At 35.3% G+C, this 15057-nt stretch overlaps 1 protein-coding gene across 3 annotated transcripts in view; it reads left to right on the top strand.

Annotated features, from left to right (window-relative positions):
* Positions 1-15057, top strand: part of WWOX (WW domain containing oxidoreductase) — a 526965-nt gene that overhangs the window by 13135 nt on the left and 498773 nt on the right. The gene's annotated exons all lie outside the window — the stretch shown is intronic.

Raw genomic sequence — 15057 nt, 5'->3', positions numbered from 1 at the left:
TTAAAAAACAAACTTTGTTAATTTTTTTCAGGTATTTCCTCTGTGGAAGTCCAAAACTTTGCAGCAGGCATGAATTTTGTTGTACAAGTGTTTTTGGGGAATGGGAGTACAGTGCTTTTCTATGCAGGAGAGCTTGGATCTTGCAGGAAGTGTATTTTGGCCAGAGTACGTTATCTAGGTAACTGGTGTAGAAAAGCACAATTTATGGAGGGGAACGTGCCATTGGGGTGGAAGTTTTAACTTATTCTGTTGTGGGATGTTAGTAGCTGTCACTTGGGGATTTGTACTGATGTATTTTGAACAATTAAAAAAATACTAAAAGCTATTATTTTCAAACTTTGAATGATGTCAATAGAGGAGGGTTCTCTTTAATTTATAGTACTGTATTCTGACAATTTATGGTAGGTCATAGTGACTGAGTTTTCCATGAGTGCCATCGCTCTGTTTTAACTCTGGCTAATGTTGTGGAGTACTAATATTGCTCTGTTTTATGTAAAGCTCCAACTGTCTACTTGTTACATATTGTAAATATTAAAAAGTCTTCTTGGACTTCTGTAATTTATTTTTCTTTTTGAGTAAGCTGAAAATGGGGTCAGATGTTCATACTGCTTTTTCATGTCCATTTTGATGAATCTATTTATTACTTCTGTAATGAGTAGTACACATGGTTGGTTAGCCAAGTTATTGAACTTCATCAACCTTGGCTGAAATTCACAATGCATGTGAAACTTGTTGTAACGTGTAAGAAATTATGTCTGGGCTAAAAAGTTCAATAATGATTACTAGTTGTAATGAAATCTTTTCACAAAGGATGGGATTGAGATGTATGCCTGTGTTGTACCTTCTGGTACTCCTTTTACAGGGGAATAACATATTTGTAGAACAGGAGTCTTCATATGTGGTACTTTCTTGTCTGTTATCTAAGAGTTAAAAAGACTTTTCAATGGGCCGCAATATAACTTGATTGTTTTTCTGTCTTTTGAAATATTTAATTTCATAAAAGTCGTTCTCATTATTTTATGCATATTTCATAGTCCAGAGAGGAAAAGACCTTTTGCATGATTCGTTCTATCTTGCTGCAACACAGAACTTACTTTCTGCATCATCTTGTGTCTTCATGTTTTGAAAGCTAATTGTGCTGCAAGAGTTGTTTGAATAGTTTCAGCTGTATGTTTTATATTTTTTTGAATGCTTGTTAGGTGATGGGGTCAGAAGAGGCTGATAAATGCATACTGTTTTCTAATGACAGTGTCTTCTGAGACATCTAGTAACTTTTCTAGATACTGTCACCTCTAGTTACAGCCTAAAGATGTACATTAACGGACATGATATTTTTAGCTTACCAGCAGAAAATGTCTTAGTGACTACACCTATGCTAAGCAGTAGGGTCACAAGAAGAAAGGATTTCAGTATCTTGTGTCTCTTTCAAACTCCTCATGCTTGATTGTGTCAAGGATTTATAAGGTTTTGAAACTTAAGTCTGAAACAGTAAATCCCTACCAAGAAGGAAGTGAAAGGAGGCAGGTAAGAACTTGAGAAGATAAGGATCAAAATCCTGACCTGATTAACAGTAGTCTTGCTACTGACTTGAGCATTAGTGAGGCCAGAGTTTTGCCTGAATTATAGAATAGGAATACTACTGTGAGAAAGAAATTGATCTTATATGTATCCTAAAGTCTACAATATGCAAACCTTTTTAAAAGACAGTATGTGACTTAGGAAAATAAATAACATCAAATGTCACATTCTTTTAATAATTCTCAAGGGAAGACCATCAAAAACAAAAGTAGTTTTGTCTTCCGTGATGTGGTGTGGGTTTTTGTGTGGGTTTGGTTTTTTTAATTAATGGTATATGCAGTTCGTAGTTCTGCTATTGACCACACATTTATGCCTTCCTGTTGTCATTTTTCTTCTGTGAGGGGAAAGTGGATTTATTCATTTTTTTGTTGTTGTTTCTTCTCCTTTTTCCATTTTTTTTCTTTTTAATATGTGAGATCTTCATAACCTTATTTTCAGCTACATAACCTCAGATTTTTGGTTCCTGTAACATCTAGCTGGTTTTTTATTTCTTGCTGTACTTCTACATGGTGGTGTTTAGTACTTTATTGGTTGCTTCAGAAAACTCCCTACAAACTATCTGTCTTCAAATCTGAATAGTTTTGTAGTAACATGCTTTGTTTCCTCTCCTTCATTTAAGTATAGTTACCTTAATCTCTGTTTCTAAGTTCCTATTCTTAGTTAGTGTCTCTTTTATACTAAAAAACTAGTGAAGTTCGGTTTTCTGGTTGTTATTGTACTTTTCCTTGTCCACACAGATTTTATTACTATCAAAACTGTCACAGTTCAGTTTTTGGATATATTTATTTCTTTCGCATGCACTGTGAGTTGAAGTTCAGAAAAAAGAGTGTTGCTCAGAAACTTTTCATGTTTCCCAGCTTATGTTATCTTTGTAGAAGATACATTTGTTGCCTCCTCAGTATTTATTTTTTATCCAAGCAGCTTTATCAGCATACTCTGTAATTGGGTTTCCTTAATTTTTGATATCTAAACTCAAGTTCATAAAAGTTGTGGGACATTTTCCTCTTGTGATGATTAGTCAAAAAGCTGCATTTCACAGCTCGTTTAAAAGTTTACAAGGAGGATCTCTAATCTTCTTCTAAGAAAACCACATTGAAGAAAACAGTATTATATTGTGTATTTGGAGATCCGGGAACTGTGAGATGTGCTGGTTACGTTCCTCTTCTGCCATTGGCAAGCATGAGCAGCATTTCTCGTTTCTATACATTTGTACGTTACAGACATTAACTATTCTACTTAAGATTTTGAGAAGTGTGTGATTAGTCTTATTTTACATATGGAGCAACATATGGCTACAGTAACTGACCTAAATTTACAGATTATATCCATGTCCATATTCCAAAGTGGGAGCTGGATTGTTCTGTCACAGGATAAAAAGTATACTCCTCTGAAAGCTATTGTAATTCTTTAGCAGAAGGAGTAATTAAGATACATTAAGAGCAGAAAATATGGCAACTAGAAATCTGTAAAAGCTTTTTGGAAAAGTGCTTTACTTATTTGAGTTTGTATCCAGCTGCGAGCAGTTGCTGAGGGGTATAAATCTTAATCTTGTTGAAGGATTTTTAATTTTGGAGGTAGATTTGGACTATTTTGTGCCTTACTGACATAAGTGATGAAGAGTGCATAAAAATGTGCATGACCTACTTGGCAGCACTCTTTTGGCATCCTGAGTGAATGAAGATTGTGATCTGTGAGAAGGTATCTTACTGTATCTGTTTCTGAATCTAATCTGTGGTCAAAGGAATAGAGACCTAGACTTTTTATTCTGTTGTTTGTATCTGATACTTTAAATACTTGTCTCTTGCAAAACAAAAAGTTATCTCTGCCTTACATTCTAGATACATATGCTTCATAACTTGATGAATAAATATCACTTACTAGACTTTATACATACAAACTAAGATTTGGTCATTTAACTGGGGAACTTGTCATAGACAAGGCAGACAATATGGGATCAGAAATTCTACAGCTTCATTTCTGTGTGTTCTTGAGTGAACTATTCAACACTAGATTCTGGCTATCAGTAGAAGTAATGCTTTGTACCTAATTAACAGTAATGTTGCAAATTGTGAGTCAAGATTTTAGAGTACAATATTTTCACAAAATCAGTAGGTTTTAGAAAATGTTTGTATGCTTGTTCACCTGGCAGTTTTTCCTGTTTTACAGATGTAAAGTTTTGTAGGCGTGTATATTTTTGGATTTAGCATCCCCTTCCCCAAAATGGCAAGGTCTAACTTCTTGGAAGATGAAAAAAAAATTGGTATAGAACATGCAGCTGTAATTGGTCGTTTGCTTTAGAAGGTTGTTGTCATTGAGCTCTTGGGTGGGTTTTGGTGTTCCAGCTGTTAGCAGGTAGACCTTAAATGTCATCTTAACAAATATACGTTAGTTGTGGTGTGAGAAGATGCCTGATATGTTTTCATGCCCTTCTTGAAAGTGCAGCAAAGAGGTCTTTGATTGTTTTGCCCATGGCCTTATATTATAATTTAATGACTTCTAATTCTTGCTTGTTTTCCATTCTCCTTGCTTTTGTGTAGACACTTTTTTTTAATACTCTTCTTATTCTTCATCTTTTGTTTCAGAACTCCATGTCCTGCCTTACTTTGTATGTCGGAACCACATGATGGATCATTTGAGTTACATAACAGCTTCCCATCTCCCTCTTTCCTTCGTAGTTTAAAGCACACCCAAAAGGTTTGCCAGTTTTGAACCTTGGGAGGTTGGTACCCATCCCGAATACCATCTAATCCAGAAAAACTAGAACTTAAGGAGGTAACCCAGGACTGTATAAATTCCCAAACCTCCATGTCTTGTTATCTTGCCCTTTGCTAGCTGTCTCTTATCTGCTGTTTGTATTTGCTTGCACTAGAAAGAACAATGAACCAAATCTTCCCCATGTTCAGTTCTTTTCACAGGATCCTGAAATGACTCTTGTATTAAAATCTTCCTCTGCTGCTTAACTAAACAAATTGTCTTAGTTCATGTTGTCCAAAGACAGAGGTGGGTAGTGACTGCCAGAAATAAAGTAGCGCTGTTTTAATTTTCAGTCTGCCCATCTATTCCTTTCCCCCATGACACAGACTGTGAGCTCTTTAGAACAGGACCTAGCTGTGTATGTTTGATTCTCTAAGACATCTTTTTGTTGTAACCTAATTTATGAGCTGTTTAGGACAGAATCTTGTGTTATTATTTATCTGTAAAAAATCTAGTATACATTTTAAAATCTTTCACTGTTTGTGTAACTGATACAAATAAAAACAAGTTTGTTTTAAGAAAACTTGGTCCAATTTATGTTGTAGTACTTTTTCAGTATCTTTATATAACACTGAGTATTTCTCATGAAATAACTTACGGATTAAAGCTTGGAGGATCTAGCACTTTAGCTGACAGCACAGTATGTCTTTAATTATTCTGCCTTGGATGAAGTATTCCTCTTTATTAAATTTACTTCTTTTATTAACATTGCACTGTTGTACTTGCCAAAAGGAGATTCAAAACATGCAACTAATTTTTTTGTTATGTTTAATTAGGGCTCAGCTCAGCAGTATAGAAACCTCTGATACTGTTGGCATACAGAAGAAGAGAAGTATACTTGAAAAGAAACTAGACAACTTCTGGCTTTTTTTTTTTCTCCATTTTTGCTTTGGTGGGAAAAGTTGTTGCGTTGCCTAAAGCTACTGCTGATGAAAAGAGCAGCTTTAGAGAATGAGAGTTTGCCATCCTCGTTTCTCTGAACTTGGAACTCTTTTTAAATATCTGATTTAACAAAAAATAAAGCCCAAGAGAGACAGTCAAAGATAAATTTTAAATTCTCTGGGCTTTTTTTTCTGGTCATTTGAGTAAGCTTGTCTAAGAAGGTGTGTTAAAAATAGCAACAGTAAGGAGCGGAAAAAAGCTCCAAAGTTTGGGGAATGAGTTGAAAGAAATATATGCCCCTCATACAGCTTTCAAAACCTAGTTGACACTGAATATCTGATAGATTTTTTTTTTAATAAGCCCAGTTATGAATGGTCTTATGCTGGCACTTTTCCAGAACACAAACCCTTCAAGGGTGCGAGGATTAGCTAGAAACTGGAGTCTCTTTATTAGTGGCCTTTAGTACTTGCCACTGACGTTAGGTAAATCCTTAATGATTTTTTTTGTGTGTGTGACTTGTGAGTTTTGCTGCCACCACTTCTCTTTAGCTTGCCTCAGCTTCGCTATAGAATAGCGATGAAGCTACAGTAGGATGCATGCAAACATTATTTATTTCCTTAACATATTCAAGTACTGGTATTTATAAATAGACTGGCTTTATTTAAACAAATAAACAAAAAACCTGGTCATTTATCCCATAGTGACTAAACATTCAGGAATGATTACTTACTGGGAAATAGCATGCCCTAAATGTCATGTCAAATTTGACTACTCAGATCTGATTAGATTTCACTGAGATGGTTTGATGTTGACTTATATTGTGGGCAGATTTATCGTTTTCTGCTACTTTATATTTCAGTTAAATATTTATTTTGGCAGCGTTTATTTTGCAATAAAAATAAAAGTAGTGTATTAACATAACTGTAGATTAACAAAGTATTTTTTTATCCCTTATGAATATAAAAATATGTAATTCTGAATAGAGTAATCTAGATTTTTTTTTACTAAAATTAGGAATATGAGTCATACTAAAATGAGTTCTCATTTTGAGACACAGTTGCTAGCTCAGGTTTCTTTTAAAATGTATATAACTTTTTGTTTGACTTGGTAATAATCCGTGTAGATGCACTTTTAGGTGGAAAGGTTATTTTTGTCTAGAAAATGTGAAGTTGTGTGCTGAGTTGCTATGTATTCAGATGCCTATCTTCCCTCATGATATGTTATCTGTTAAAAAGGAAAAAAATATATGGAAACAGAAAAATAAACGTTAATAAATTCTCCTTGAACATTAAATTATAAAGCTAAAGGCTAAATTCAGATATATATTTTTTTTAAATACAATAATTAATTTGTGTTAGGAAAACTGGCTGACTTGCAAGAAGCCACACTGTCATTTTTAAAGAGAATCAAAAGAAAACATGGATTTATTCTATGCTTGAAGAAACACAGAATAAAAACTTCAGAGTAATCTGCAGTTGCAAATGTGATGCTAAGATATGATTAGTTGTGTTAATTTCTGCAAATGATTTTAGTATTGGTAAAATGCCACTTTGATAATGTCTGTTGGACTGATACAATACACTTTAAAAAAATATTCAGGAAAAATTTGTTTGAGGTTTGGTAAGAGCATCATCCTGTCTTCTAATAGATCAAGACAGGCAACATGAAACATGAAGGCTGAGACCTTTTTTTTCTTCTAAAAGGTGTATATATTATTTAAACAGACCTTTGGGATTAGTTGAAATGCAAGATGCATGTCTGAATCCTTTTTGACAGGGATTTTTGGTTGCTGATGTACATCTAATGCAAGGAGTAGATACGAAACATAAAACTAGGGTTTCACTGAAAATTCAGTTCTTGTCTCCGATAACCCTTCTCTTCCCTTCACTCTAATCCCTGGCCTCTGTTCATCTCTTCAGGCACCTAACAGGACCTGTTTGTATTTACATGACCAAGCAACTGAAAAAAAAAAAAATCTTAATTGGGATGATCTGTGCAGTTTAGTATTAAATTTAAATTAAAGTTTCGGTTCTCTCTCCCCCTATATTTTAATAAAGCGTCTTTAAGAATATTTAACTGAGTTCAAAACCACAGTTTTCCAGGGTGTTTTCCATACCATATATTCTCCATGTATTTTAGGAGCAGACATTTACTGGTTGGTGAGAATTGCCTTTACACAATGAAAACAAGGTCTTATCATAGGATGTGTTAAGTAGTTTGGCTGTGTATTTAGTATGCTGCATCTCACAATAGGGTTCATTCCCAACTGGAGCCCTTGGCTGTTATTGCAATATTTGTATTGGATAGCAGCACCTCTGCAATGTAAAGGATAGGAAATGTGGATTTGAATCTGCTGCTAGACCGTGCCTCTGGACAGCTGAGATAATTATCATTCTCAGGTTTTAAGAGCTGAAAGGACTGAAGTCCGAGCTTTGTTCATGTCTTGTGTAATTGCATTTTAAAGTGAGTTGGTAGGGGTCTTTGGACAGTACAACTAGAGTAGGTCCAGATCTGACTGCAACTTTGTGGCTCTTAGTCACAACACACTTGTAATGTATGCGCCTGATGTAGTCTCTGTTTTATATTTTTGTTTGCTTACAGCATCTTTAGTTATGTATTTAGCTTTATTTGCTGCAAATGATGCATTTTTAATTTTTTACAGAAGCAATGAGTCACAGATCTTTACAATCCAATCAAGTTAAGGATTTTTTTTGTATTTTTGTAGTGTTGTGCTCCCTTTTGAGTTTTGTCAGTGACAATGGCAATGCACTTATTGTTAATAATTTTGCCTTACCCAGAACAGTATATTACACTTCTTTGCAATGTGTAATGAGTGCATATTTTTAAGTTGGTTAGATGGAAAACAGAACTGATGCATTAGTCATCTTGTTTCGTTTTGGTTGGCGTTTTCTGTGGTTCATGGCTCCAAGAAAAACACGTCCAATTTACACACAAAGGGAGAGTAGGATGTATTTTTCATATAATATCAAACTTTTCAATGAAAAATATCAGTATGTGTTGTTGTCTGCAAACACACAGAAACAAAGGCAGTGTTAGTATTTCATGCGAATTGCTCATTTTAAATTTAGTCTCTTAAAAATATCTTGGTGCTTTATTTGTTTGAAAATTTGCATTTGCAGCAACTCGAATAACGCACCTCTAAGACTTTATCCTAAGTATCCATATTGAAGCAGAGAAATTGTGGCCAAGCAATCCTGATACAGAATGAATGGTGCTTTTTGGGCTCTGAAAAGTATGAGTTTGTCAATATGTAATGTTTTGTGTATGGCTGCCATTGCTCCATGTGAAAGATCTCTTGGATGTTATACCCTTAAACCACCAGCACAGGCAGCGACAATCTTTGTGGCAGAAGATTCTTCCCTAAATCACATGTTGTTTTAGTATTTCAACCTGAAAAGGAGCTAGCATAAATCCAAATTCTTCATCGCTTTAGCACATTTGAATCTGCTTTACTCCTTTTCTGAGGAAGTGTTGAATAAGATCTAATTCACTGTCACTGGTGTTTAGGTCTTCCAAGTTGAAATAAATGTAGTGATGTCTAGGAGACAAGTCTCTCTTCCATTTATATGTAGTTCTCTTGGGTCCCAAAAATCACCTAGTCAGTTTGCTGAGATGCAGCAGTTGGGATGAGAGTATTTTGGATTATAAAGATGATTTGTTGCAAGTTCTTGAGTGTTTTAACCTTTTCACAACTCTCTTCTGTAGTAAAACTGGATTTAAATTGCATTTCATGTAGATTACATATTGCATTTTTAAAAAAAGAATTAGTATTGTATACTGTTAGGGTTTTGCTCTTAAGGTTTTTCTCATTATCTTCCTTTTTATCTAAAAATCAAGTTTACTTTTGATCCAGGAAAAATGTGCAGTTTTGTTTTCAAAGCAAAGGGCGTTTGAAGGGAGTAACGTCTTCTACCTGGAAAAATATTTTTGTGATACTTTTATTACTTCTGCATTAAAAATAAAATAAAAGCAAGTATAATTTGGACAATGATCAGATGTTGCAGATGAACTTCCTGATGGCTGAGTAAAAATTGTTGTGCCTTATCAGAATGTTAAGGGTTCAAAAAGAAGCATACATACTGGCCTTTGTTGTTTGATGGCTTGAAACTGCCAAGGGTCTGCTGGTCCTGTGCCTGCAGTAGGTTTTCTAGGTAAGGTCTTGGATTTGCATTGTAGAAACATGCTGGCCAAACAGTGAGAATGATTTTACTTTGGTTTAAGATGTCTGGGAGCAGAAAAGTGCTACACATTGGCCTATGTTTAGTTCAAGAGGAAGTGTCTGAGAACTTGTTTTATTTTTTCTGGAAAGAACTTGGAGCAAGGAGACAAAAAACCCAAGCAAATCACATCTTTCTTTTTACATTCTCCTTTGTAGCACTTCTGCCTGGAGGAAGGAGTTCTCTTAACTTGTATGTTTTGTACATTATGAGAGTTTAAATGCAACCCCTAAACTAGTGGCTATACTGCCCTTGAACGAAAGAGGCCAGAAAGTATTTTTTCATTTACGCTTAGTGCCAAGAATGTTTTAATTAAGGTTTCATATTTTTTTGTTTGTGGAATTAATTTACAAAGCTGTTGCTTTTACTTTATGAAAGTTATATAAAATTATTGATCCTTCCCAAGAAGAACCACATTGTACAAGTAAAAAACTTCATATTCTTTGGGAGTTGGATTTTTACTTGCAATATCATAATACCATATGGAAAAGAAATTGCTCTTCCAGCTACTGGTTCATCAAGGAATGATTTTGTACAAGTCTCTTACCCATTTTATATTAAAAGAAAATAGATATATTTCCAAAAAACCCCAGATCTCTTCTGAAAATTAACTCACTTCACTCTGCAAATGGGGCATCTGTCTGCTTGTAAGAACCTGATAGGTGTTTGCTGCAACTCAGAAAGCAACATGAAAGTTTGAGAACAATGTAGCGGGGGAAACAGAGAAACCTGAACACAGCTGTGAAAGTAATACACACTTTTAGTGATACAATACATTTGTGCTTACAAAATCTGAGTTGGTTTCTGCTGTTCTACAGTCTATAAGTAAACCATCAGTGCCTGAAAGGCCAGAAATACGTAACACAAGCAGACTAACGCTTTTTCGCTTCCAATTCCACAGAACGCTTTCGTTCACTTACTTGATCTTACTGTCTTTACTGTAGTGGAGGGGAGGAAGGTTTTCTTTTGGACTCCCTTTTAGTTTACATTCAAACTGCCTGTAACATAGGGCTCAAGGATGACTGGACTCACGACAGCTTTAAATTGTTACTCAAGCGCCTGTGAAGATGTTTTAGAATCTCAGGGCCTCCAGAGCTCCGCTATCAGTGGAGAGAAAGGAAGAATGATTTTGCAGAAACTAAATACAGACAAACCCTGTAGGCTTTTAAATTGAGGACTAAGCTGTTGCAAAGAAATAGCATGACTGCTTTTCAAATGTGTTGGAAATGACAGAACCAAGGTGTCTTGGAATGTTTAGGAGAAGGTAGGGAAGCTGAAGAAAACTTGCTATTGTCTGAAATGGTTTTGAATTTCTTCTTGTGTATTCAAACTTTCTTATATGTGGAATCAAGGAGTGTTTCAAAACATGTAAATGCCTGATACAAATTCTTTACAAAACATCACCCAGTGATAAGTGGACTATATACAGTCTTCTTTAAACAAGAAATCACAAGAAATTGCTGAGTTACTTTTCCAGTCAGTGAATCTTTCTCTGTTTTATAGAGGAGGCTGTACCGTTTGACAGAGCCATATACTCATCTGGTGTATGTTGACACTATGTAGTTGGCATTAATTGAGCGATGCTAACTGCTTGTTAATTGAGACCATTAGCTGAAACTCTGTCCCAAAACTCACTGATAGTAGTTGACTGCAGATAGACAAGAATAGTGAGAGTGGTGAATTGAACGATCATGACAGAAGATGAAGAATGAAATTGAGTGCTGAGTCTGAGTCCATATGAAAAGCATGCTGTTAAGTGAAGGTCTGGAGGGTTTTAAATGTCTGTAGCAAATCCCATGCACTTTTGTAGCTCTCCTGTTAGTTCTGCTACTGGTCCTTTACGTTAGCGGCTGGTGTAGAGAGCTGTGCCATTAATGTTTATCCTCATGTATGTCTTATAACAGGATTGTCACTTTAGAGTGTCAGATTAGAGCTCATTCAGCTAGGGCAACAGCAGCAAGAGTAGTCGGTCTCAGGACAGTCTTGTCTCTTCAGATTTCCAGGGCAATCACTTGAAATTTATCTTAGTTTTATAGAGCATTTGTTCAACATTGTATTGTATAGAGTATTTAAATACACTATGAGTGCTTTTCCAGAGTGTACTTAAGCGTGTTGTTCTTCTGTCACTTTTGAGGGAAGCATCTTAGTATCTAGAATTGGTGGTCCTTGATGCTCGAGTGAATTGGCCTACTGTGGTTGTTCCTACTTTAAAAAAAAAAAAAACAAAAACAAACCCCCACAACTAGTATATAACATGTGATTTTTCTATAAGAAGCTATTCAAGTTTTGTGGTTTTTTTGAGCTGCCTACTTTGAAATCTGAAAACTGAAGCACAGAACAATAATACACAGAGGCTGGGCACAGTTTACAGCCTTTGCCAGCTGCTGCAGCTAAGCAGAATGTAAATGGCAGTAGCGTTTGTCGGCAATAGGCTGTGCTGTCTGTTCTACCTGGGTTACGTAGCTCTGCAGCTGCAATACCCCAGCACTATGGTACAGGGAAGATTCACCACTGGAGGATATGATTTGTTTCCTGGAAAAAGATATTAGTATCATTGCCGTCAACATTCCTACGTTGTGAAAGGGCTGTGACACTGTAAGGGAGCACATTGGTGGCTGCAGTCTCAGATTAAGTGAAGTTTTAAAGAACTGTTTGGCTCTCTTGAAGCCCACAGAGTTGCTTTTGTGGGTAGAACTAAGGTTGTTCAGATTCCTTAATTATGTGCATCCTTAACATAGTTAGTTAGACTTCTCCTTCTATTTAACCCTACTGTGATTTTTTTTTTTTTGAAGTTTTACTGTTTGGGCATTTATGATGATTGTGGTTTAACTTTGTATGAAACCACATACAACGTGGATTTTGATTCAATGTAATTTTTATAGATAAGCAATACTTCTCTTTACAGAGTTTAAATAGTTTTGTAGTTTAAATACTCAATACTTGTGTTAGGCTGAGGATTTAAAATTTACTGTATATTGAAAACGTGGCTATATTTTGCTGAAAGACAAATGTTGTTGGCAAACTTAGTTTTTACACAATAAGTCTGTTAAGACCTACCTGTTTAGGCTGTGTGACACTGAGGGAGGAGAGAAGCCTTAATTTTTGCAGGAGAAAGAAAAAGCTAAAGCTGTAAAAGGACTCGAATACTGAGGTGCTTCCAAACTCCTGCTTCACATGTTTTAGTTAGAAATTGCATTCTTCTAAGCTCCTACATGGTTCGTTCTTAAAGTGTAAACTTACTTAATTGTTCTGCGTAATGAGGATTTTCAGGTCTATGAAGATTTATTTTAAGGACATATCTAAAAATGCTGTAGTCTTGAAGAGTGAGCAAGTTGGTGGATCATACTTAAACCTCAGTGAGTCCTATGAAGTAGGCATTGTGTTACTTCTTGATGCGTTTCATTTGGTGGATGGTCTGAAAAAATGCCTTACAAATTATGCTCCATACAAAGTGATAGAAGGACCAAGTAGCCAGTAATTCAATACCTTTATGTGGTTTGGAGTACCTGGATTTGTACCTTTTGCATAAATCTAGCTGTCCTAAATACAGTATAAGAGTGTTTGTGAATGAGTTAGTAGTTTAAAATATGTCTGATGGGGAGAGATATCAGCACTTGACCTGTGGCAGTATTTTGAATGGAAGGATGGACTGCTGCTTAAAAATCCTCGGAGAAGACATTTATTTAAGCACATAATTTCATGGAAAGATTCAGAACATGTCTGCCTAAGGGTGAAGAATTGTCCTTTGGTAGCCCAGAAGAGAGCGAGTACGTCCTAAAGAGGAGCATTTAACACTCATCTCCAAGTTTGCAGGGAAAAATCGGGCTGGTATTAAAACTAACTAATTTTGCAGGATGTAACTTGGTTAAATTTTAATCTTTCTCAGTTAAGTTTATAATGAGAATCAAGTTAATAACTGTAACAGAGTTACATGGAATTTATTATTTTGCAGTGTGACATGGAGTAGAGTTAGCAAAACATCATCATGCTTAGCTAATTAAACTGGCCATCAGCTCTAGATCTTTATATAACAGTATAAAACCAGTATTCCCAGGCATTTCAACTAGTTTGTAATAATATGGTAAGCTGGTCAAAGTGTATTTTTTGTGCAAAACAAGAAGCATACAGCTAGCTAATTGTACTGTGGTACAACATGTCTTACATTTAGTTACGTGAAAAATTCTAGTTAAATGTGCTTAAAGTGGAATTGGGAGCAGGGGAAATCTTTGCATATGCTGTAGCTGAATTCATGTGCATGCAATGAATGACCCAGGTAATTAAAGTTATGTGGTACAATGAATGGCTTTAAAAGAGATACAAGGAAATTGCTTGGACTTAAATACCCTAAGTATGTAATTGCAGAAAATGGTATAAATTTGTCTTGGTGTCTGTTGTTTCTGTAATGTAAGTTATGTCTTGTGCTGTAACTGCATTTTGTTGCTCCAGGGTGTCTTGGAAATGAGACAGCCCATCTTAATAGGTTTTTTGGTAAACAATTTTTTAAAAGGAAAACATGAACATGCTTTAAATATTATAAAGCTAAAACAAATGCCTCTTTTCTTTGACTTCTTCACATACTCAAATTGCTGGGCATTTCAGTTTGATTCTTCATTTTCTAGTTTAAGCTGGTCTAGCTGGAACTCATTAAGCTACGTTATGCCTCTTTCAACTAGATGGAAATTTCTGTCATTGTTTCAGTTCTCCATGGAGATGGGCACCCAGTGATACTAGTGAATACATCACAACTATATAGTAGCTCACCCTGATAGAAACTCAGTTTCTGGCTCAGTTCTCTGCACTTTATGGACATTCTGCACTCCCAAGAACTCATCATCTCCTGATGTAAATTCTGACAGATTTTTTCCAATTAAATGAAGTTTACCTTAGACCAACTTCTATGCAGCTTTTATTAATGAATTGAACAGTGAAACAGAGCTTACAAAGCTTGCAGATGATGTCAAGTTGCAGGAAAGAGTTGCAGCTCTTGGACAGTTTCATAATTTGAACTGATTAAATTGCAGCACCATCCCAAATTAACAAACAGAAATTAAACTGAAATCTGAAGTCTCCTTTTAGAAAGGAGAAATGAAGTGCCCAAATTCAGAACAGGGAAGAAATTAACAATATTGCAAAAAAAGGTTGTGTACAGTCATTTAGAAATTCACTGTGAAACTTCGTTCTGTAGATGAAAGAAAAAAAAAAAACCTGGAGATACAAATTCATGTTGCGCTTTAATTGCAGCGAGGTGTGAACTGTCCACTTTTCAGATTTAGTAAGAAGGTACTTGCAGATTAAGTCATATAGGATTTATGCAAAAGAGGGAATTTTTCATGGATTATTTTTTCTCTGTATCATCTGGTACACCCAGTGACCTGTTTAGCCTCATGATACTATAACTAATATATTGAAGCTGCATGGTATTTGATTGATTATTCATAACAAAAACAATTGTGAAAAATGGTTCTCCATGTATCAGTTGATGATGGGACAAAAACCAAATTGATTTTACATAGATACCTTAAGGAAAATTTTAGCAAAGACTTTGAAGTGCCTGGATAATAAAACACGTATAGATTACAGATCTCCTTAGGTAGAATCTCATTTT

Source organism: Balearica regulorum, chromosome 13 (assembly GCF_011004875.1).
Source record: "Balearica regulorum gibbericeps isolate bBalReg1 chromosome 13, bBalReg1.pri, whole genome shotgun sequence".
Lineage (NCBI taxonomy): Eukaryota > Metazoa > Chordata > Aves > Gruiformes > Gruidae > Balearica > Balearica regulorum.
The sequence above is the reverse complement of the archived record's forward strand: the minus strand, read 5'-3'. Positions and strand labels throughout refer to the sequence as shown.